Source organism: Piliocolobus tephrosceles, chromosome 10, assembly GCF_002776525.5.
Source record: "Piliocolobus tephrosceles isolate RC106 chromosome 10, ASM277652v3, whole genome shotgun sequence".
Classification (NCBI taxonomy): domain Eukaryota; kingdom Metazoa; phylum Chordata; class Mammalia; order Primates; family Cercopithecidae; genus Piliocolobus; species Piliocolobus tephrosceles.
In genome coordinates, this window is record NC_045443.1 from 56,835,693 (window position 1) to 56,860,946 (window position 25,254).

The window sequence follows — 25,254 nt, forward strand, 5'->3', positions numbered from 1 at the left end:
TATCTTCTAATTGTTTTATATGTGTTATATATTCTTTATATTCTTCATGTATTTCAGACACCTTTCAGATTAAAGCCTTCATTTTCATTTTCTCCACAGTCTTTTTTGATATGTGATTATGAATTAGCTTATTAGTTATATTCCGATTGTGATTTTTTTGTTTGTTTACTTTGTGGTTGTTTGTTTAGTACATGCTTCCCAACTTCAAGGTCATAAAGATTCTATCCTAAATATCTCTCAGCACTGTTCAAAACATTTTTCTGCACTGGTGGAAATATTTTATATTTGACAATATCCAAAACAGTAACTACTAGCTACATGTAGCCATTGAACACTGGAATTATGGATAGTGTGACTGAGTAGCTGAATTTTTACATTTAATTTTAATTAATGTAGGTTTTAATTTGCATCATGTGGCTATGGACTACTGCATTGGATAATTCAGTTCCAGCTTTGTTTTGTCACCTGTGGCGATCCATCTGGTGTTCTTTTTTTGTTTTTGTTTTTTCTGCATGGTCGGAGGGGAAGGGGTAGTGTCATATTTTCCCCTATGCATGACCAGTTAGCCTAGAGCAATGGCATTTCCCTACAGAATGCTGTGTGTGTGTGTGTGTGTGTGTGTGTGTGTCTGTATGTGCGTATGTGTACATTTTGGGGCTTTTATTCTGTACCTTGTTAAATTCATCTGTTGTGGCATTAGCACCTCTCATGGTTGAAATCACCAAAGCTTTTTAGTAAGACTTCATAATTGTGCAAATCCCCCATATCCCTACCTTTATTCTACTTTAGAAATGACTCTGTCATTCTTGGCCATTTGATCTTTCATAGAAATTTTAGATTAGGGCTTTCAAATAGAAAATCATAATAATAGGAGTTTTCTCTGCATTTAAATCAATACATCAATTTCAAATTTGGGGAGAATTGGCATTTTTATGCTATTGAAGCTTTCAATTCATGAGAATGGTCTGTCTCCCTATTCTGGTCTTGTATGTCTTGTGTTTTTAAAAGTTATTTTATCTATATAAATTTGATATATTTTGTTATATTTTTAAGGAAAAACTATATATTGCAATATCATATATGTTGTTTTTTTAAAAATTACATGCTCTACATTTTGTGACTAAATGCAGTTTATTTTCATGTGATAATATTTTATCAAACTTGCTAGACTATCTAATTAATTCTATGTTTTATTTGTAGATTTTCCACCCTATTCTGATAGTTTATCTGTAATGTGTGCAAAGAGAATTTTGTTTCTAACCTCTTACATTCCATTTCTATTTTTTGTCTTACTATTTTGCATAGGATGTTTGAGAAAATAACAGTCTTGATCTCTTAAAGGGATAGCACTAACTATGATGTTATAGATTTTGGTTGTTTTTTGTTTTATTTGTGATTTATTATAGATTTCATTCATCAGATTAAGGAATTTTTCTTCTATTTTTAGGTTGGTAGGGTTTGAGATTATTTTATAGTTTTTTCTGTATTATATCAATGTGGTAAATTACAGTAATAGATTTAAAAATATTTATGTATTTTTTTGACCCTCAAGTATTCAGGACTGGATTAGACTAATCATAATCTTTAGGTTGTGATATATTCTCATCAAATATATCTCTGTCTTAATTAATTATTAATATAATGAAAGTCATTGAACCTACCAGCCAACTCAATAATTAAAATATTAACAAAACTCTAAAGTTACCTACATGCATCTCCATAGTCTCATTTTTTCTACTCATATCTCTTTTTTAGAGATAATCACCATTGTTAATTTTGTATTTATCATCATTTGCTTTCCCTTGTTTTTTTTCTTTTAATAATAACTTAGATATGAGCAAACAGTTTTTAAAATAGTTCTCATACAATTCTTCATGTTCTCCAATGTATGTCTTCTTTTTGATAATCATCTTGCTACTTAATGGTGTTATGAGCCTGATACTGCTATCTGTATTTTCTCCTGATTTTGTTCATAGTGCTGTATAAGTGAGCATTACTTTGATCTTTATCATGTGGGAATTATTTGAAACTTGGATTAAGCTGAATTCCTAGTTGAGGAAGTTTGCATTTCTCTCTGCTGGGGTCTGGGGCATCACCCAATATTATAAACTCTCAAACATTGTCAACATGTTTTAAATCACCTTTGTAATATAAAATTGGTAATATGAAATTGGAATAGCTATCGGTCATTAATCTGCAGATGATATTTTTTGTTCCCCACTATTAGCACCAAATTTAGAGGCAGACTTGTTTCTTTGCATTGTTAGTTGTGTGTGTGTGTGTGTGTTTGTGTCTATATGTGTTTGTACTATTGCAAGCATATTTCTGGTGTGGTGACAATGCAGTTTTATTCAGTGACAGCAGGGCATATCACCTCTTACACTTTCTACCTCTGTCTGGCCTTGGGCTTTGTGGCTTGTTGCACGTATCCTTTTGTGCTGTAAAACCCCAAGTTCAAGTCCACCAGTGCATCAAATATCCCAAGAGGATACCTGGAGCAAGTACTAGTCTTAGCCATGTGGTTTTCCCTTTCAGTTAGTTTTATTCTCTGGATATATTGTACTTTCTTGCTATTTGTTTTTCCTATTGTATGTATACTTTTTAGTTGCTTTCAATGGAAGGATTTTTATATTTCAAAGGATAGAGACTTGTACAAATTAACTCCAATAATGAACTCAGAAATTTGAGATATGGAGGATTTTTCTGAAGCCTGATTTTATGAGACCTTACTAGAATGATAATGCCGTGCTGATCTTCTTCATGGACTACTGATTTTCCATTCTGTTGCAATGCAAAATAACATCACACTTCTAGTGCCCAGCACAGTTCCACTGATGCAGTCTCCCCCTGTGTATTACTTCACATTCTTAAGATAGAAAATAAAATTGGCTTAGCCTCACTTACAGATGGTAACAAGGGATACTATTTAAGAATACTATATATTACAATGGTTATAGCGTAAGCTCTATAGCCAGACTGGCTGGGTTTGAATCTCAGATCCAAATCTTCCTAGCTCTGTAATCTTGGGAAGCTTCCTTAATGATTGAGTGACTTAATTTCTTCATCTATGAATGGGGATGCTGGGGTAATACTGCCTACCTCATAGTTGTAGTAAGGAATAAATGAGTTACTACATGTGAAAAGTTCAAAATAAGAGTAATGATTTGGTTATGGTAGCAACTCAAGAAATATTACTTATTTTTCCCTTTCACTTGATGTGACTTGTGGTCTACTTAACTGTGGCCTTGGGTAAGGATCGTGTGATATAAGCATGTCTACCTAGGTATGTGTGTTCAGCACCATTGAGAAGCAAATTGAGGGAAAGGAAGACAATAGCAAATATGCCTAATACACATTGAGGAAATAAAAACAGAACAACTTGTCAGTTTTAGAAAAAAAAACATGTAATTCCCTTTATATAAAAAATACTTAAATGATAGAATTGTTACTTAAAGGAACAGATTTCTTTGAAAAAATTACTTTGACTGAGTTATATTATGTGTAACATCTAAAATTTTTGCTATTCCAATATATTCTATAGTTATTGCAAATTCATTGTCTATGAAACGCCATATTATGTGGGCAGAGCATAAAGGAAAAAAGAACATATCAGTAGGTACAATTACAGATTATAAAAGTAAAATCATCACTATATTATAGAAAATAATCTTAATGTTTTGTGTAAATAATTCTAAGAAAATGTTAAGCATTTTAAGGAATAATTTTTTAGTCCTCCTTTTTAAGTGCCTGAGGTTTTTTTGTTTGCTTTTGATTTTTAAAGAGAAGAATGTATGACTTGAAAGCAATCATCTTGACCCACCTTAATTCTCTGCAAATGAGTATATCTAATTATGTTCTGGTTTCTTTCTAGGCCCTTGATAACTCAAAAATGTATAAATAAAACTACTAATTATTTACAAATTTGTATGGTCCTTTACAATGAACCCAGTGCTTTCATTGATTCATCTCATTAATCCAGTGAGGTGGACTAACACTATAATTCTCTCCATTTTATAGATGAGTACAACTGAGGCTCAGGCACTTTAAGTGACTCACTTGCAGTCACGTAGCAAATAGAGTAGATCCTGACTCAAACACAGGAGTGCTGATCTAAGCCCAAAATTCTTCCCACATTTACCAGCCACCCATCCTGGCACAGAAATGAACATATGACTGTCATCATATTAAAATACAGGCCTGAACTCAGAGTAACTCTAACATGTAGATTTCTACTCATTTTTCCTTCGATTATTTAGCCTTTGGACTGTCAGGCTCACAGCGGATGACAAATTGATCAGATTGTGAAAGAGGGAAAGCAAGTCTGGTAAAAACAAAAGAAATATAGATTGTGACCAGGACAGTTTTAATTCCTTTGCCACTGAGTAAAATAGATGTAAACTTTTCAACAGAATATATTGCATGTGGGGGTTCAACATTTAGCAACAAGAGATGTTTGTAAATATTTATAAATATTATTTGATGTGTTTTTTTTCTTAGTCTCCAGAACATGGAGAGAGGTTGTTAAAAGTACTCAACCTTTAAATGCAGTGTGTTTAAATTAATTCATGTTATTACTTCAGTTTCACAGTTGAGTTATCTTGTAAATAAAACTTTTCCCTTATTAGAAATGAAGCCAATCTTGCAGTTCCCCACAGGACTCATATCGCTTACAATGTGCTGTGCTTTATACATTGACCTGGAACCCAAGAGAGTTTATGCACAATTGGTGAATTAGTCCAGAAATAATTTCCTGTGGCATTATGTCACATCCTCAACGATGAAAAAAATCCATTAATTTGTTTGCACTTATTTAGAAAAAGTAAATGAATTATTTCATAAGTACATAAAATTTGATACACCGGTATTTACATTTCCTGTTCTGTATAAAGTACATATCAATTTCTTATGAAAATGAGGTCATAATACAGTTATCTATATATATATATGTGTGTGTGTATGTACTTATCTTTTGATTTTTATTTGTTAGTCTTTTCGTGTCTGCTATTTGTTATTAATTTTGCTGAAAACAGGTTTAGCCTGCTGAGGAAAGATTTTTTACCTTTAAATAATGACATGCTTTTGCCCACAAAGCTTCAGAGGAAGTCAAATGAAATGTGGAAATTTTCTCTGGATAAATCCATCATATTTACTCAGTTCTCATTCTTTTTTATACATTTAACTACCTTTCTCCTTACCTTTGTCTCCGTCACAGATTCGTGTTTTTCTGTTACCCAACACTATTATTGAAACCCCTTCTTTCTCCCTTTCTTACTGATATTTTTCAGTGACAGATTTCTTCAGTTTCAGCTCAGGCCTTCTAAGCTGATGATTTCTAGGCCTACAACTTGGTGCCCTAACTCATCTCTTTACCAGCAGTCCTGTGTGACCATTATCTATATTATATATAGACTATATGTATATATATTATATTCAGTGTGCCAGTTTTACAAACTTACTAATTAATATCCACCCAATCTTCCATGTTGGAAACACTAGGTTCATTCTTGACATTTCTTACTATCACATGTAAATTTTTAGTAAACTCTTAAGACTCTGAGTATCTCCTTGAATCCAACATCTTTCCATTGTTGTTGCCACTACTTTAGGTGAGATCTTTAATATCGTCCACCTGAACTATTCCATAGCTCCTCTCTTTTCTTTTTTATAATTCTTCACATTGCCCTCAAATAAGTTTTACTAAAAACCAAATTTAATCTTATTCCTGCCATGCTTAAAAGCCCATATTGAGCTCTATTTGTTGCTCTAATCCTTAGCTCTCTTTTTTTTAATCTTAAATTATCTTACATCTTATTTAATCACATATTTTTAGTGTAAATTTTTGCCCCTTCTGAACACTTACTCAGTTCCTCAGGGCTGTCATATACTAGCCTCCATCAAGAATTATGTCTTTGAATACTCTGCTCTTTATATCTGAAATGACCTATCCAATCTTCTTCTCTAAGTGCTTGTCTTCATGACTCAATTCAGTTGTCCCTTTCTGTAGGGAATTATGCCAGACTCCCACAGGAATAAGTCATTGCTTTCATAGAGCCATAAACAATCCCTCCAGTAGCTTTTAGCACATTTGAATACAATTATGTGCTTATATGTGTGTCTCCCCTGTTATATGGTGAGGGAAAAAACCCATCATATTCTTTGCGCATGTGTATGTGTGCGTGTGCATGCATGTGTGTGTGCGTGCGCACATATTTTAGTCCAGTACCTAGTTCAGGGCCTAGTATATGAAAGGTTCTCAGTTACTGCCTAAATAAGTGAATCAATTAATTAATGGCCCACCTAACCTCTGAATTGAATTTTCCAATCTTTGGGATATAGCTAGAAATAATCACGTAAGACTACATTAGATTCTCAAAAGACTTTTTAAAATCTTCATTTACAGTTGCTTCGAGGTCAGGTTGTCCATTTATCTGGTTGGCATGGGCTGCTATAATGAAATATTGTAAACTGGGGAGCTTACACAAGAGACAGTTACTTCTCACAATTCTGGAGATTGGAGAGTTCAAGATCAAGGTGCTGGCCAAGTCAGTTCCTGGTGAGGGCCCTTTTGTTCTGACTTAGAGATGGCCATCTTCATGCTGTCCTCAATGATAGGCTTGGGAGAAGCCAGCAAGTTCTCTGGTCTCTTCTTATAAGGATATTAATCTCATTATGAAGACCCTTCTCATGACAACCTCATCTAAACCTAATCCCCTTCCAAAGGCTCCACCTTCTAATACAATCACATTGGGAATTAGGCCTTAAAAATATGAATTTTGGGAGAACACACACATTCAGTCCATGAAATTTTTCATCCAACTGTATCTATCTGTCTCAATTTCTGCCATATACAGAGGTAGAACAGTACTTGGAGAATCCAGGAATCATGCAATGTTTTCTCAAATAATTATAATAAAATCTTCTATTCAGAAGCTATGTGCCTATTAAAATATTATCTTCTCATATTTGTTTAGCTATTGTGTTATAACCAGTATTCATATATACATGTTATACATTAAACTATTAAAATTATCTACTAATAAGTAATAAAATGAAAGAAAATAAAATCTTTTTACAAGCAACATTTAAATGGAAGTGGTAGACTGTATTATAACCCATTGCTATAAAAGCCTTCCAATATAAAGCACTTAAGAGGATGTGCCTAATAGGAATTCTTATCCTTCAGATTTTATTGTCATTGCCACAATTTGCTGTATGACTTTCTGTGTCTAAACATTTGATTTCTCAATTTAGTATACTTTTTTTTTTTCACTGTGGGTACCTATTGATATTTAGCTGTCCAACTCAGAGTCCACCCATTTTAATGATGCTATCATGATGACTCCACCTGGAAGAATCTGTTTTCTCTTTTGAAATTTTTCTCACTGATAGAAACATGCTTCTGGAACTCATTGTGTATTATCTTGCCCTTTAAATTTTGTATTCATTGCATGTAAACTTTTTGAAGAAAGACAGCATTTTTAAATCTTTTTATTCTATGCAGTAGGCACAAATTGTCCTATACATAGTAGTCACAAATCGACAATTATTGAAACGTAGAACAAAGGAGTGAGAACTGGATTAGCATTGTAGTAATTGTGATATACCCTGACTCCTTCTTTCTCTTTGAATACATCACTGAAAATTCAGTAGAATGATGGCTGTCTGTTGTGGTCACTTTCCTTGGTGTGGTACATTTTCTCTTTGGGAAGTTTATAGTCCTGATCTTGAGCATTATTACAGCTTAGCATTAAGTTGCATGTATTGGTTCACTTGTGGAATACTCTGAAGATATGAACAGATTTTCTGTCTTTCATGGGACAAAATGTAATCCAGTACATTTTGCAAATGGTAGTAGTTAGACACAGTTGGAAGATCATGCTTTAGAAGCACTGGCTATTTACCAGTGGTATGAAAATTGACAACTTAATAAACCTCTTTGAGGCTGTTTCCTCATCAGTAAAATGTGTCTGGTGAAATCTCCTTCATCAGGGTTGTTACAAGTATTGAATGAAACACATACGGAAATTACTTGGCTCACCCTCACTGAGTGCTCAAAACAAGTCAGCTTTCTTTCACCTAATGGCTATGAACTAAACAAGATGATTCGTATTTAGCACAGAGTCAAATTGCACCATGAGAAAACCTATCATAGTATCTCTGAGACCAAGTTTTGAAAATTATTATGTCAATGGAATATATATGCATCAAATTTCTAATAGTTTTTTTTTATAAAATAACTATTTCATAATAAGTTTGTAAAGTTAGAGTTTAATCTTTTCAGGTGCTAGTTAATGCACCTGAAAAAAAAAAAGCTAAGCTAATTCCTTGATAAGATTAAATGATTAAGATCAGTGGTTTCATGGTATTCACAAGAAGAAGACCTTCGATTTGCTTTATGTCAACTTGCATATTTAGAAACATAAAATATATTAGATTTGTTTCAAGGACAAATAACTGAAAAATTTGCTGCATATCTATTGTATTCTTTCTCAAAGGGGATATTTATAGCTATATATTAACCTCTTAGGTAGTCTCAGTTTATTTTTGGCTAAAATTCAAAATTAGAAGTGTTTTAGAATAGTTAGTGTCAAGAGTGAGGTAGAGATTGATGGAAATGTGCTTTCAAGCTGCATCAGTTTGGTATCCTGAAGAGTTTTACATATACTACAAGGTTCTTTCTCCAACTGTTACTAATAATTGGATTTATTTTCTTTTTGAATTGGAGCTCATAGCTCAGGCAAAGACATTGGGTCTTCTGCTGCTAGAATAGGCCTTTGGGAAGAAAATAGTTTCCCTTCTGTACTTTTGCTTGTAGCAGAATTCAAGTTGGTTATCTACAGAAGACAAACCTCAAACATTCTGGGATATCAGACTTGGAATAGATGAAGATATCTGCTAGAAAAAGAGCGTTGGTACTGGACTCACCAAGGCCTAGTAATGCACTATTACGTTTATATAGCCTACAGGGAATATTATGGTTCTTTTTGTCCGTTAGCCATTATTATATATACTTGCCTCATCAGTCCATTTATAACACATTGAGTATACTACTTGGTTTTGTAAAGTTTTATTTTATTTTCAGTTCCTGGGTACATGTGCAGGATGTGCAGATTTGTTACATAGGTAAACGTGTACCATGGTGGTTTGCTGCACAGATGAACCCATTACCTAGGTATTAGGCCCAGCATAATTGTAATTGGATACTTTTCCTGATGTTCTTTCCCACCCTGGCCCCAATGTGTATTGTTCCCCTCCTTGTGTCCATGTGTTCTCGTTGTTCAACTCTCACTTGTAAGTGAGAACATGCAGTGTTTGATTTTCTGTTCCTGCATTGGTTTGAGTGTCCTACTTGTTTAAAGCACCATTCCATGTAGAGATGGTTGGGAGAGTAAATATAAAAGCACGGTTCATGCCCATAAGTAGCTTAAATTAGCGTGTGTGTATTTGTGTGCATGTTTGTTTGTATGTGGGAAGTGGGGTGGGAAGAAATAAATAAGCACATAAATTATTGTAAGACAGTAGAATCAAATATGAGAATTTGTTTGTCCTGAGAAGTGAGAGGTCACATTTTTATGGGAAAATGTCAATTAGAAGACAACTTTACATCTATACCTTAAAAGTAGATGGGATGAGTAAAAGACATGCTAGCAGAGGGAAGATGGAACAGAAAGGAAAGGGTAGAACTCATTGTAACTTCATTGTATACAATGTAAATAGGAATAAAGAAGGTTAAACTTAAATGCTAGAATTTCACCTACTTTGACTTTTATGCACTTTTAACAAAGTATGATTTTAGATTTGTTACTGAAAGTGGTGGAAAATAAAGGGAATTGAAAGTTTCTAACCCTGATTTTCTTTAGATTTTTAAAATCTGTCTGTGTTTCTCAACCTCAGCACTATTAATATTTCGGATGGGATAATTCCTTTTATGGGTGAGGTTTAGCCCCATCCCTGGCATCTACCCAGTTCTGGGACTAGGGTTGGCTAAGGGAGGCAGCTAGGGTGCAATATTTAAGGAGGCATTCATTCTCTGGGGCTTGTAAATTTTAATCCTGTGCTTGCACAACCCTGAATGCCTCCTTAAATCTTGAGCCCTAGGCACCTTCCGTGCCTTGCCCTAGTCCTGGCACTACGTCTGTCCTCTAGAAGCCAGTAGCATGCTCTCAATTGTGAAAGCCACATGTTTCCAAGCATTGCCAAATATCCTCTGAGGGACAGTATCACCCCCGGTTAACATGAAAGGCAATCCAACTGGAATAACTTAGCATATTTTTTTATTTGTAAAATGCCAAAAGGAGCAGCCAGCAGTGTGGCCTTTTTTTGTATTCAAAATAGCAATTTTAAATACAGGTGTACTTTTGGCAGTGCATAAGTGGCTGAATCACACTTGGGGAAGAAGGGATTGAAGAGAGCTGTGGAAAGAAACAGTTGTGAATTAATGGGCTGATGAGCGTTGAGTTAGGGAGAATTGGGGATTGTGTGAAAGTTACCAAACGGTGAGGTATCCATTCTGCTCTTAGTAATATATCCGACTTCTAGGCCTTGGTTGCACTGAAGAATAATAATTCTGATGTTCATCTGGGGGTGGATCTGACAAGAGTTTGAATTACATTTTTCCTATCCTTGTAAAAATTCTTCAAAAATCTGCCATGTGCTTGTGCTTTATTTACATTATACAAAGTTAGGCAGTATTTTTGGTTAAAGTTCCTTTGTACTATTTGTATTTGCTTATATCAATTCTACCCCAGCCTACTCTATTCTATTTTTTTGGGTTTTGAGGGAAGCTGTGATACTTTGGAAACTGCAATTTGTGCAGTATGGCTGCCAAATTCACAGATACATCAGACACTAATGGACTACTAATTATGTCAGTTCATATGAGATAACAAAGCCACATTGTATTGTATGTAGTCTACAGTTTAATTAAGAGAGATATTGTCACTTAACTTTTAGCAATAGCGTTCAATCCCTACAGTTCCAGGTGTTTCACATTCAGAGATGTGACACCAAGTATGGTGCTTCATTTTTTTGCCACACTTACTACAAAAGTTGATAAATAATACAACAAATTAAACCATTCAGCTTAATAGCTCACTGTATTAGTCTGTTTTTATACTGCTATAAGTAACTACCAGAGACTGGGTAATTTATGAAAAAAAAAAAAAAAAGAGATTTAATTGACTCACAGTTTATCATGGATGTGGAGGTCCCAGGAAACCTACAACCATGGTGGAAGGCGAAGGGGAAGCAAGGCACATATTCCATGTCAACAAGAGAGAGAGTCAGGGGAGATGCCACATTTTAAAAACCATAAGATCTCCTGAAAACTCACTCACTATCATGAGAACGGTATGGGGCAAACCGCCCCATGATCCATTCAATCACCTCCCACCAGCTCCCTCCTTCAACACATGAGGATTGCAATTGGAGATGAGATTTGGGTGGGGACACAGAGCCAAACCATATCACTCACTAGCTTCTTCCAGGCATTGTGCTGTATATTTTATTTGCGTTTAATGCTTAGTAACCCTTAGTGATGATTACTAACATTATCCCTGTTTTATGGATATGGAAACTAAAACAACCTGGTTCATTATCTTGTCCATAGTCACATAGTTAGCATCACTTGATTCCAAATCTGCCAACTCTGGAATCCTTTCTAACATACTACTTCAGGTCTACCTATAGATGGCCTTGGAGATGGTGCAGAGTACCTCCAAGTGGTAGCACTATGCACACTGTGCATTATGAGCACACTGAGATTATACTGGTAGGTACACGATAAGTGCCAGATAAATTCCAGTGCTTTTAAGTGTTGTTTACTGTGTTAAAGAAAAAAAATTATTCAATATTACTTGTTAAAGCTTGGTAAGAAAGACTTTAATATTATTACCATAGGTATGGGAAACCATTGCAACTGTATATTAGAGTTGGTGAGAGAGATTGGGCAAGTGAGAATTCATAGCCAAAGAGCAGGGTAGGGGTCAGTAGGTGGAAAATTACTAAGAAGAAACTTTTGGGATAAGGGGGATTCTGGCCAAACCAACCTTAATGAGATTCTTACTGAAGATAGGCCAGGGTGGTCAGATATCACCTGAGGGATGGTGGAGGATGAAGAGCCAGGGCAATCCTATATCAAAGATGTAAGGTTCTTGCTAAAGCGACTTAGCAGGGCTCTTTGCTAAAACTGGATTTTACAAGAAAGTGCACAGACGGGCCTTGGAAAAGGCTTAAGAGTCTGACTAAAGTTTGGCCAAGTAGAGAATTTTTGTAAATTAAAACAAGTTTGTCTTGTTTTAAAGATAAAAGTGGGAAATGATTTATTTCTTTTGTTTTCCCTGCAAGGATATTTTTAGATATAAATTATATTGAAAAAAGGATAGAAGGGGAGAATTCAAGGAAATGTTGTTTCTTGCCTGTTATGGTTTCCACATTCTAGTTGAGCTAATGCACTTGAGAATGCAACTACCCCTTTAGAACTATTCTTTCTTCTAGTGTTAGTGAAAATTGTATAATGCCACCACAGTTCTTTTTCTGAGGCCTATGGCTAGAATATTCTCTCCCCATTATTTATTATTGTCATGCAGCCATTAGCTTTTGCCATTAGAAACTATACTTATACTAAAGGTGTTACAGCTGGATGTATGTGCTCCAAATTCTCATTACATGCTGCTGACCTCTCCCTATAAATCTCAGCTTGGAGTTATCAGCTTTCTACTTGTTGGCCCTAATTGGAAAGTTCTCTGCTATGTACAGGTACAAAATGTACTATCGGAACTTGAATTTCTGCCCCTTATTAACATTGATTGCCTTGTTGACTTATTTCCTCAATTCTCTTTCCATTGGAAAGCTGGCTGAAACAAATTCCTCAGTTTTATATACAAAGTGAGCTTATGATAGAACACATTGCAAATCATGCAATGCAATAAATGAGAACACAATCTAATGCTTTTGCCATTAGAGAATATTAAAATATCCTTTACTTTACTAATTAATTTCTTGAACACCATTTTTTCCACTTAATAATCTAGAAACAAATTCATGAATTTTTCAACAGTTTGAAACTCATTTTTATCTGTTTGAAAATCCAAGTATCAGTTATACAATAGTATTTTCCATGAAGGTTTTATAAGGAATTATGTTATAATTTCCTAAAACCTATCTATACTTCAGATAGATTCTATTTTGACAAGACTCCTATGTAGCGCAGAGGTGGCAGAGGGGATATTTCTGACTTGATTTATCTGCCCATCAGAAAAAAATATTCCCTCCTCTTCAGAGGAAGGTAGACTATATACTGCACTTAAAACTCTTAAACACTCAAAAATCCCTGCTCTTGGTTCTTTATGTATGTTAATAATGACATGCTAGAAATCAGTAGTAGTCAGAAAGACTCATCTTAAGTGCACACTTAGAAGTATTAATGTTTTAGTACATATTTAAATATTTAAACAACTATTTCACCAATTTCTATTAAATGTACTTATGTGAAAAAAAGAAAAAACTGTGTAGGGTATGCTGAATGTGAATTTTGTTTTCCTTACATTTTTATTTATTTTTTTTCTATTAGAAACTGAGTAACCAATCTTCAAATAAAGGAAACAGGCTTCATGAACTCGTGAGATAAAATGATCAAAACTATGTAGATTCTAAATTAATACCTGTTTACACTTATGATATTTAGAAGAAATTAAATAAGAACACTTTCTGTTTCCCTCAGATGAATTTATTTTTCCCAGCATTAATGTCAAGAAACAATCAAAGAGGAAAACATTAATGTAGAAAATTTTCATCATTGAAAATTGAAGTTAAATTATTATCCTCTTTTTTTCTAATGTATGGAACAAAAGTATTTTAGGCCTTTTCTGATTAAGTTATTCTATAGAATGTTCAGGCAACATACTTTTTTTTTACATTTGGTGACAAAAACATGTGCACAAAATAGGAAGTTATTTATTTATTTATTTTGAGACAGGTTCTCACTGTGTTGCCCAGGTTGGAGTGCAATGGCACAATCACAGCTCACTGCAGTCTTGACTATTCAGGCTCAAGCAGTCCTCTACCTCAGTCTCCCAAGTAGTTGTGACTACAGGTGTGCACCACCACACCGAGCTAATATGTTTTAAAATAGGAATTTATTATCAGATATTGCAATTTGCAGAATTGTAACAGTGGTGGACAAATACAGCTGGAGAGACAATAAGTAGCACATACTTTTGGAGATATATGATGAATTTGATTACATGAATTTAAGATTAGAAATTCCAGTGTTATACCAGTTTTATGTAGTGCTGGGCACACTGTGATAATCCAGATGCTAATCCTTAAGCACATCAACTTGAGATGTTCCTTTTCATGTAGTATATAGATTATGAGAAAATAATTCCTGATTTCCCATAACTTAGAAAGTTTTGTTTTTATTTCCATTATGGACCTGTAAAAGTCAAGTACCTCTGAACTTTTAGCTCATTTCTTTAAACAGAAAATTGTTAAGAATAATGAGTTTCTACCCTTTGAGTATTAAAAAAGAAAGTCTCACCACGTCACATGATTCAAATGTAAATCCTGCTCTGGCTTAGTAGAAAGATTATCTTTGCTTTAGCCTCTGACTGCTTTTAGTAAAAGAAGCAGTCCCTTCACTGCTCCTTTCATGTGCACATTGAAAGAGAAAGAAAGAAACATGTCACACATATTTAAATTTTTTAAAATTACATAAATTTAAATTTTTTAAAATTACATAAATTTAGGGTACCACAAAGTGTTATTCTCAAATCTGTCGTATGCTGCCTGCGTGCCCAGAGCTCAAAAGAAACTAGTAAAATGCATTTTGGGACAAAAGGATTTTTTTCTGCCAAATATTTTAAATCTAATAATCTGATATTTTATAGTGACTAGTCATTTTCACCTCTGTCTCCTTGAGGCTTCCCTGCTCATTTATCATTTTCTTTCTGTTTTTTTTTTCCTCTTCTTTCTGTTGTAGCATTCACCTTTGTAGGGTTTGAAAGGTGTGAGACCTTTTCTTATATATCAATCAGAGGCATTAGACTTACATAATAGGTTGACACTCCTATAGCAAAAGACAGGTTAATGAGAAAAGCATGACAAATTTATTTGATCAAAGTTTTATGTGACATGGAAGCCTTCAGAAATGAAGACCCAAAGACCCAGGGAAAACTGTCTAGTTTATGTTTAGTTTCTCCTGTTATTTGACTGTGTTCTCCAAAGTTCATGTGTTGGAAAGTTAGTTCCCAAGGCAACAGTGTTAAGAGGTGGGGCCTAATGAGGTGATTAGGTCATAAGGGCTCTGCCTTCATGAGTGAATTAATGCCCTTATCATGCGAGTTGATAAGTTATTGCAAAAGTTGGCTTGCTATAAAAGCAAATTTGGTTCCCTCTTGCTCTTTCATGCTCTTTTGCTTTTCTGCCTTCTGCCATGAAATGATGCAGCAGGAAGGCCTTTTCCAGATGCCAGCACCATGCTCTTGGGCTTCCCATTTCCAGAACAGTGAGCCAGATAAACTTCTATTGCTTAGAAATTACCTACTCTGTGGTTTTCTGTTATAGCAGTACAAAATGAGCTAAGACCTGTTCGATAAAGAATAGACAGCTGTGTTGAAATGTAATTGGATAAAATTATGAGTAAAATGTAATGGTAATAGGCTGAAGAAGAAAAACCCAGCAAAACTTGTCTGTTCAGATTCTTCTTGGACTCTTTGTATAGCAATCTTTTCTCCCAGGAAGGGGCAAGATCTTTCTGGAATGAGAATCTTCAAGAAATAAGGGAGAAGGGAGGGAGTGACTTTCTAGATTTTATTGCTTGCATTGGAGGAGAGGTGTTCGAGTTTCTATGATTCACTTTGGGAAAGTAGTATATCATTTTCATTCTTTCACTGATCTATGAGATACTCCTATTTTAGAAATGAAGAAAATTGGATTTTTAGAAGTTAACTAAATTTTCCAAATTCACTCAGTTTATTACTGGTTGACCCAAGAAGACAGAACTGGCTTTTAACATCTTAAATATTCTACAAGTAATTCTTTTATCTCTGAAAATTTAAACATTTTCAAAATACTTTCTCCAGTCTATTTGGTATAATCTTTAAAATGTCTTTCATGAGAAAATTTTTGCAATCTACTCACCTGACAAAGGGCTAATATCCAGAACCTACAAAGAACTCAAACAAATTTACAAGGAAAAAACAAACAACCCCATCAAAAAGTGGGCAAAGGATATGAACAGACATTTCTCAAAAGAAGACAAGCATACAGCCAACAGACACATGAAAAAATGCTCATCATCACTGGCCATCAGAGAAATGCAAATCAAAAACCACAATGAGATACCGTCTCACACCAGTTAGAATGGCAATCATTAAAAAGTCGAGAAACAACAGGTGCTGGAGAGGATGTGGAGAAATAGGAACACTTTTACACTGTTGGTGGGATTATAAACTAGTTCAACCATTATGGAAAACAGTATGACGATTCCTCAAGGGTCAACTTGAGATCAAAGAAACATGTCACACATATTTAAATTTTTAAAAAGTACATAAATTTAGGAGACCACAAAGTGTTATTCTCAAATCTGTCGTGTGCTGCCTACATGCTCAGAGCTCAAAAAAAAAAAAAAAAAACTAGTAAAATGCATTTTGGGACAAAAGGATTTTACATATGACCCAGCCATCCCATTACCGGGTATAAACCCAAAGGATTATAAATCATGCTGCTATAAAGACACATGCACACGTATGTTCATTGTGGCACTATTCACAATAGCAAAGACTTGGAATCAACCCAAATGTCCATCAGTGACAGACTGGATTCAGAAAATGTGGCACTTATACACCATGTAATACTATGCAGCCATAAAAAAGGATGAGTTTGAGTCCTTTGTAGGGACATGGATGCAGCTGGAAACCATCATTCTCAGCAAACTATCACAAGAACAGAAAACCAAACACTGCATGTTCTCACTCATAGGTGAGAACTGAAGAATGAGATCCCTTGGCCTCGGGAAGGGGAACATCACACACTGGGGCCTATTTTGGGGAGGGGGAAGCGGGGAGGGATTTCATTGGGAGTTATACCTGATGTAAATGACGAGTTGATGGGTGCTGATGAGTTGATGGGGGCAGTACACCAATATGGCACAAGTATACATATGTAACAAACCTGCATGTTATGCACATGTACCCTAGAACTTAAAGTATAATAATAAAAAAATTAAAATAAATAAAAATAAAATAAAAAATAAAATATCTTTCATGATAATTTTCTAGGAAAAGGTTTTTATAGGTTTCTATCAGAGATGAGAATCTTTGTTAGCTATTTTGGCCTACAATTAACACAGGAAGCATGATACTAAGTACTTATATGGATATCAAATTATGAGAAGAGTTTATGTATTTTTATGTATCCTGAGGGATTATTACACCTTTACTATTATCTTGATAGTTGAATCTGATTTGAGCCAGAATAGTTAGTTCGTAAACATTAAGTTTTAATTTAATAGCTGCAATCCTGTTCAGTTTGTATCTTTCATTGGGAAATATAAACTGAGTAATATATGCATGAGCAAACCGTATAATCTTTTTGAGTAATGGGCTTTTGACTTGAATAATCCTTTAAAACTTCATTGATTATATTTTTTCAAAGTTTTTCTTTTTCTTTTTTTTTTTTAGCAATTTCAACACCTGTTTTAGGAGTTGAGAGCTAATTTTTCATAACCGTCTTGTAATTGTTACCATCATTCTTTGGCTTTCTCCCCTTCTATTCTGAAAATCATTTTTTAGTTTACTCCATCAATTTTGTTTGATACAAAACAGTGCGTTGTTTTGGTCTTTTCTTATTTCTCCCCTTATAATGTTTCTACAGATATTACTGTTTATAAGCAATAAAACAAACACAAAAGCAACCTAAAACTACAATATAAAACTCTTTGTAACAATGAGGGGGTTGAAGTCATGCTGTATAATCAAAGTGATTAAAAGGAAAAACGAAAACTACTGCTTCTTTTTTGTCATTCTGGTTTTTGAGACCGGATCTCACTCTGTTGCCCAGGTTAGAGTAGAGCGGTACAATCAAAGCTCACTACAGCCGCTGACTCCTGGGCTCAAGCTATCCTCCCACCTCAGCCTCCCAAGTAGCTGGGATGAGAGATGCAAGCTACCATACCTGGCTACTTTTTTTGTATCTTTTGTAGGGACGGGGGTGTCCCGATATTGCCCAAGCTAGTCTCAACTCCTGGGCTCAAGTAATTCTCCCATCTTGGCCTCCCAAAGTACCAGGATTACAGGCATGAGCCAGCATACCTGGCCAACTACTATTTATCTACACACACACACAACCCTTCTGACACCAAATATGTGATAATTTTTCCCTTGCCTACCATTCTCCAATTTTGTCTAGTAAGACTGGGTGTCTTACAATTTAACTCAATTCTTATGCTAATGGCCCAGAGTTAGCGCAGACTCCACAGGTTAAAGACTTGGTCTTACAATACATTTCTATACTTCAGATGCCAATCACATGTAGTATGTCCCCAAATCTCCCACAACTTCTGTCCAACATGGCCACAAATTGGGGATTCCAACTCCTTCCTCAGGTTCAATAATTTGTTAGAACAGCTCACAGAACTCAGGGGAACATTTTCTTATAGTTACCAGTTTATTATAAAGGATATAACTCAGACATAGTCACATGGAAGAGATGCACAGAACATGGTGTGGGTGGGGGTACAGAGCCTCCATGTTCCCTCTAGGCACGTCATCTTCCCCGTACCTGGAGCAGCATTAACAGTTGTAACTGTTTCTCAGCCACATGACAAATTTAAATGGTTGTAAGGAAACTCAGGAATGTTGCTAGAAACAAAGAAGACATTAGACTGAACACAATTAGTAAGCAGAACAAAAGGGAATTTGCAATTTACTCTTATGTTTTTAATATTTGACTTTTGGGGGACATTTCGTGATTAGAACTTATGTGTCCTATTTAAATTTTGGCGAATGTCCCTGTTTTATCATTTAAAATTAAATCTTGGGTTAACTTGAACTTTATGCCCCCCTCAGAGAAAAAATAATTTAGAATTCCACTTTTCCAAACATTAGGATTGTTATTTTTGTTTCTACGAGAAATTAAATACATGACATTCTGAAAAAAAGGTAGTGCTTTTCCTAAAATAGTCTTGAATTCTATCTATCCAGATAACAAGAGGATCCATGCCACTGTTTACTACTAAAACCATTTATCATCCCATGTGTTTGCAATTGTGTAGGACTTTTTTTCAATGATTTTTTCCTTTTTTTACCATTTGATTGACAGATGCAATGAAAGTTGTTCACAGCCCCTATCAAAAACAAGTGCTGCCATGTATTAATAACAACTGAAAATACCCATCCTTCATCTTGGAAACCTCATAAAGAGTCTGATATTCTAAATGTATTTTCCAAAACATTAAAAAAAGAAAATATTTTGGTGTTTTGTCAAAGTTCCCTTAAGAATTTTAAAACTTATGTTGTATAGATATTTTTCAGAGGAACTGCATGTATAAAAAATGACTTATGTGGTCAAATTGAACGCTTAAAAAAGTTTCTAGTTGAACAAAACCTTGAAGGCAACATTTGTATAGAAAATTTAAAAATATATATGTATTTATATGTCTACACATCCATATTGTTTAAAAATCTTATTTAACTCCTTAAGCTTTATAAATTGGAGATGTAATAGCTGCCAGGAAATGGTGTAGTGAGAAATGATGAAATAGCACATACAAAGTAGTTACCTAGGTAAATCTCTATCCTATCAGTAACTCTTCCATCCCAGAGGCCTCCTTTGTCACACAAGCTAAAGAACCAGTTTCCACTATGTCTTATTCTTATAATCCTTTTTAAATTTAATTGATACAAAGCAATCTTTTTAATGTGTTTGTATTCCCTACTAGGGCAGAGACATTTTGTGTTCATTTACTGCCAAATTCTCCAGAGTTATTCCTATACATGGTATGTGTTCATTTACTCATTCATTCAAAAATAATTCTTAGAACTTACTTTGCTTTTGGTGGGGATACCGTGCTGAACGAAAAGTGAAGTTTCTGCTTTGATAAGATGTAAAACTAGTTAATTTATAAGCCACACTTTTTTGATGGGTCCAAATATATATGATAATTGTGCAATAGTTTCTAGGCCTATTTTTTTTATCATGTATCAGCATAGGAACAAAATTAGTATGTTGTACAAAATATTGCTGTTGTAACTTTTCTAATATTTACATTGAAGGGAGCCATTTTACATGGATATTTCTAATTTGGGGAGAGTTGCTTAACATTATTGGATGTCACTGTTTTTTACTTTTTCCATCAGTGAACGAAGGGAGCCAATTCTGATGCTCATCTACAGTCTAAGGCTTAAAGAACCATATTCATTGTACTTTTCAATGTGTGTCACTTCCTTTCATAGAATGTCTTTGTGGCCCTTTCCTAGATGTCATTAATAAGGCAGTGTAGAGTTTGTCTTTGGTGGGAAGATGTGTAATAGTGGTAATACTTCACCATTTCGGAATATCAAAACTGTATCTATGTGCCCTGAAACACTGAGTAGCATCTAGCAACCATATGTTTCCTAATATTGTTTTATATAGTGTTACAAAAAAGTATCAATTAAAAAAATTATAATGCTAATTCATTTTAATTTAAATACAATCTAAATTAAGTCCTTTCTTATACATTTACATTCTGGAGACAAAGTTTGTGAACTGCACAGATGATCTAACAAGTGTTTCAAAATGAATTGCTCTGTTAGCATTTCCTGTACAGATTCATTATCCTTTGTTTCCATGCTTCATTCTGACCCTCAGGCTTGGAATCCTTTGAGCCCATTGATTTCTCCTTATCCTTTAAGAATTATTCTAACTATTCTTTTCTTCTGGAACCTATTTCTGTCCTTCATTCACTCCAGGGTGATTAGATATCCTTTCTTAGTGTTCCCATAAAATCATACACGTATTTATTTCTCTTACCATAGTTTTCATAATTATGTTTCTTCATTTGCATTTCCTATTAGATTGTGACCTTTTTGATACTCAGGATTTTATATGTTACTCTTTGTAACTCTAAAGTATAACACAGTACCTGTCATATAGACAGTGCACAGTAAATTTACATTGGATTAGTGGATTAATAAAAGTTAAGAATGAAGATGGATCTGATTATTCATGCAGAGGATAGAGCCTCAAGGAAGGTATAGTCCAGAAGAGAGCACGATTCAGTGATGATGGCTTTTCCCACTGTGATAGTAGTCAAAGTTATAGAATGAATGGGCAATAATGAAATAAAAATTGCTTGAGGAAGAACATGCAATGTAGACTAGAGAACTGAGTAACCATCAATTAAAATTGTCTTTATGGAGTTCAGTAGAGATAGATTCCATAATTGTTGTGAAGAATTTGGAAATTGTGCACAGAGTAAAGAATTCTGAAACTTAGTTGAAAGTAACTTGTTGAAAAACCTTATAGTAATTGGGAATACAGGCACAAAGGATGTTGGAAAGTTTATTTTGCAGCCATAAATTATTGATGAGTTATCACTGCCAGCATATCCTCAGAAGATGTTGGGGGATCTTCTTATGTTGTCAATTTTTAAAAGCACTTGGATAATTAATTTAGATTAATATAATTCACTTAGATTCTGTATAAAATATTAGTAAATGATATTACTTCCTTGATTTAGACTTTACTTTCTGCCATGGACTATGTTGCATACATACTTTCATTTGCATTAACTTTAATACTTACTCTAATGTAATTATTCACATTTTACAGTTGAGGAAACAGAGGGTAAGAAAGCTCAATCCAATTGTCTTTGATCATAGAACTATTAAATAACAGTTCTGACATTAAATACATTCCATTTGAATTGAAAAACTGTACTTACACCACTCTACAGTATGACCCCAGGAGTCTCTAATATACATATAAGTTTTCAGCACAAGTTGAAAGTGGTAAGCATAAATGTCTATAAATCTAGTTGTCTCTTACATGGTTATTCATTTGTTCATTCAGTCATCAAACATTTATTGGCCCTCTAGGCACTGCTAGGTACTACATATGTAACACATCCGTATATCCTCATGGAAGTTACAGTGGAAGAGACTGGCATTAGAAATATAAACAACTGTATAATGACAATTTTTGTTAAATGCTGTGAAGAAAACTGGAGTGCCTTTTATTAAGTAGATTACAGAGCAGGCTTCTTATGCACTTACTTCCCTGTGGGCAAATGTAATTAGATTTACAATATAGCTTACTGTAATTCAAGAAGATGCTTAAAATAGCTTTAGATAAATAGTACCACACCAGTGTAATCAAGCTGAACAGTTTGAAAACATTGGTCTTCTAGCAGCCTTTTCACAGCACAGAGAGAATTTTGGCAAACTGTGTGGTATTCTTGAAGAAAGTCATGGTGTTACACTTCAATAGGCTCTGAAAATTTACCAAATGTCACATCTGAATTTCAGTTTTGGAGGGTGACTTTGAAACTACTTCAACAATGACCTACATCATTTCACAAAAGAGCATAATTATCCATGGAGATAACTCTTAGGTTGCCCTTTAAAAAGCAGTATCTGTCCTGCTGCAACTCTGAGCATATGGCAGATTTTGAATTGGAAATATGGATACAATATTTGATAAGTTTGAATATTAGGCTTAAGATATTGATAACATTTGGCATAAAATCAAAATAGTAATATAACAGGAGAATTTATTTCATTCAGAACTTAATAAAGCTGGGTGGTCAAAATAAATAAAAAACAAACAAACAAACAAAATACAAACAAAGTAAAGCAAAACTGTGTGAAACTTTGCTAGATGTTAATGACAACCTAGACCCTGACTTTAGTACACATTGAAAGTTATCAAGTCTTGGCCAGGCACAGTAGCTCATGACTGTAATCCCAGCACTTTGGGAGACTGAGGCGGGTGGATTACTTGATGTCTGGAGTTCGAGATAAGCCTGGTCAATGTAATGTAATGGGGAGCCCAGCAAGAAGACACGAGGCAGATGAGAACAGAGGTAGCCTTTCTTGGGTCCCCGGAGGAGGGCCCAGGAAGTCGCGCTTGGGGCGGGTATGGGGGGCCTCTTATAGGGCGAGGTAGGCGGGGTTTGTAGGTTTCGGTTTTCCTGAGTTAGGTTTCGATTTCTGAGGAATGACGAGTCCAGGAGCTTGTGCAGAGCAGGGGTTTTTTGGTGGGCTCCGGCTTTTTTCGCGCGCTGAGAGTCTTAGCAGGAAGTGAAGGGTGGGAAGTCCTAGTAAAGTGCCTGCCATGCCTGGTGATACCGCCAAGTTGGGTCTAGATTCCTGCCTAACAGTCAACATGGTGAAATCCCATTTCTACTAAAAATACAAAAATTAGCCAAACATGTTGGTGCATGCCTGTAATCTCAGCTACATGGGAGGCTGAGGCACAAGACTCGCTTGAGCCTGGGAGGTGGAAACTGCAGTAAGCCAAGAAAATGCACTGCGGCCTGGGCAACAGAGTGAGACTCTCTCAGAAACAAAAAACAAAACTGAGAACAGTTATAAAGTCTTACGTTTTAGTTTTGGAAGTTACCTTGGACCTGTAATATAATAACATAAATAACTGGTACTTAACTAATTTCCAATTGCAAAAAAATTTCTAAGTCAATGTTCTGTTTATTTGATTTTTATTTTCTCACCAACAAATGTGTGTTGTAACTTTACTTCTTGTTTCTCCCTCCCCTTTCAAAATTTCTTTGTAACAGATAGAAAACATAATTTCCTGACAGTTGGAGACATTTTTTTGTAATTATCTGCAAACCTGAGAGGCTTAAGACTCTATTTGTTAATGCTATTAGAATGTGGTTGAAATGATTTTCATGAAGTAAAAATGTATGTGAAAGATGGAAGTTAAGCATGAAATCCAATATCATAATTGAAACCTGTTATCATTTATCAACTCTAGACATTATGAGTCTTCCCTATTATTGTTTTTCCTGGAATTTCCTTATCCTGTTAGTACTCTTCATTATCTCTTATGTCTTTCTTGTGTACCACTCTCACAGGGGAGAAACCCTTAAATTGGGTCTTGAAGAATAAGTAGGAGCTTGGTCAACAGAAAGGTGAGTTAGAAGATTTCTTAATAGGCACTGACATCTATTCAGGCTAGAAAATTAAATTAGTTCAGTGTTATTATTGGATATAGTGCAAGGGAAAGCATGATGTTAAAAGAGAATAAAGCAGTGGTATAGGGTCAGATCAGATAGCAAAACCATTTGATATGGTTTGGCTATGTCCCCACCCAAATCTCATCTTGACTTGTAGTTCCCATAATTACTACATGTTGTGGGGAGACCCAGTAGGAGGGTAATTTAATCTTGCGGGCTTTTACCTCCATGCTGTTCTTATGATAGTAAATGAGTTCTCACAACATTTGATGGTTTTATAAGGGACTTCCCCCTTTGCTTGGCTCACATTCTTCTTCTTCTTGCTGCCAAGTAAAGAAGGACATGTTTGCTTCCCCTTCTACCATGATTGTAAGCTTCCTGAGGCCCTCCTAGCCCTGTGCAATGGTGAGTCAATTAAGTCTCTTTCCTTTATATATTACCGAGTCTTGGGTATGTCCTTATACCAGCATGAGAACAGATTAATATAGTAAATTAGAACCACATAGAGTGGGGTGCTGCTATAAGAATACCCAAATATGTGGAAGCAACTTTGGAACTGGGTAACAGGCAAACGTTGGAACAGTTTGGAGGGCTCAGAAGAAGACAGGAAAATGTGGGAAAGTTTGGAACTTTATAGAGACTTGTTGAATGGCTTTGACCAAAATGCTGATAGTAATATGGACAATGAAGTCCGGGCTTAAGTGGTCTCAGATGGAAATGAGGAACTTGTTGGGAACTGGAGTAAAAGTCACTCTTGCTATACAAAGAGACCAGCAGCATTTTGCCCCTGCTATAGAGATTTGTGGAATTTAACCTTGAGGGAGAGGATTTAGGGTGTCTGGTGGTAGTAATTTCTAAGTGGCAAAATATTCAAAAGGAAGTAGAGCATAAAAGTTTGGAAATTTGCATCCTGACAATGTGGTGGAAAAGAAAAACCCATTTTCTGAGGAGAAATTCAAGCTTGCTACATAAATTTGCATAGGTAATGAGGAACCAAATGTTAATCATCAAGACTGGGGAAAATGCCTCCAGGGCATGTCAGAGACCTTCACAGCAGTTCTTTCCATCACAGGTTT

The 25,254-nt window shown here is 35.0% G+C and overlaps 1 protein-coding gene across 3 annotated transcripts in view; it reads left to right on the plus strand.

Moving 5' to 3' along the window:
• Window positions 1-25,254, plus strand: part of SLC16A7 (solute carrier family 16 member 7) — a 170,342-nt gene that overhangs the window by 27,520 nt on the left and 117,568 nt on the right. The gene's annotated exons all lie outside the window — the stretch shown is intronic.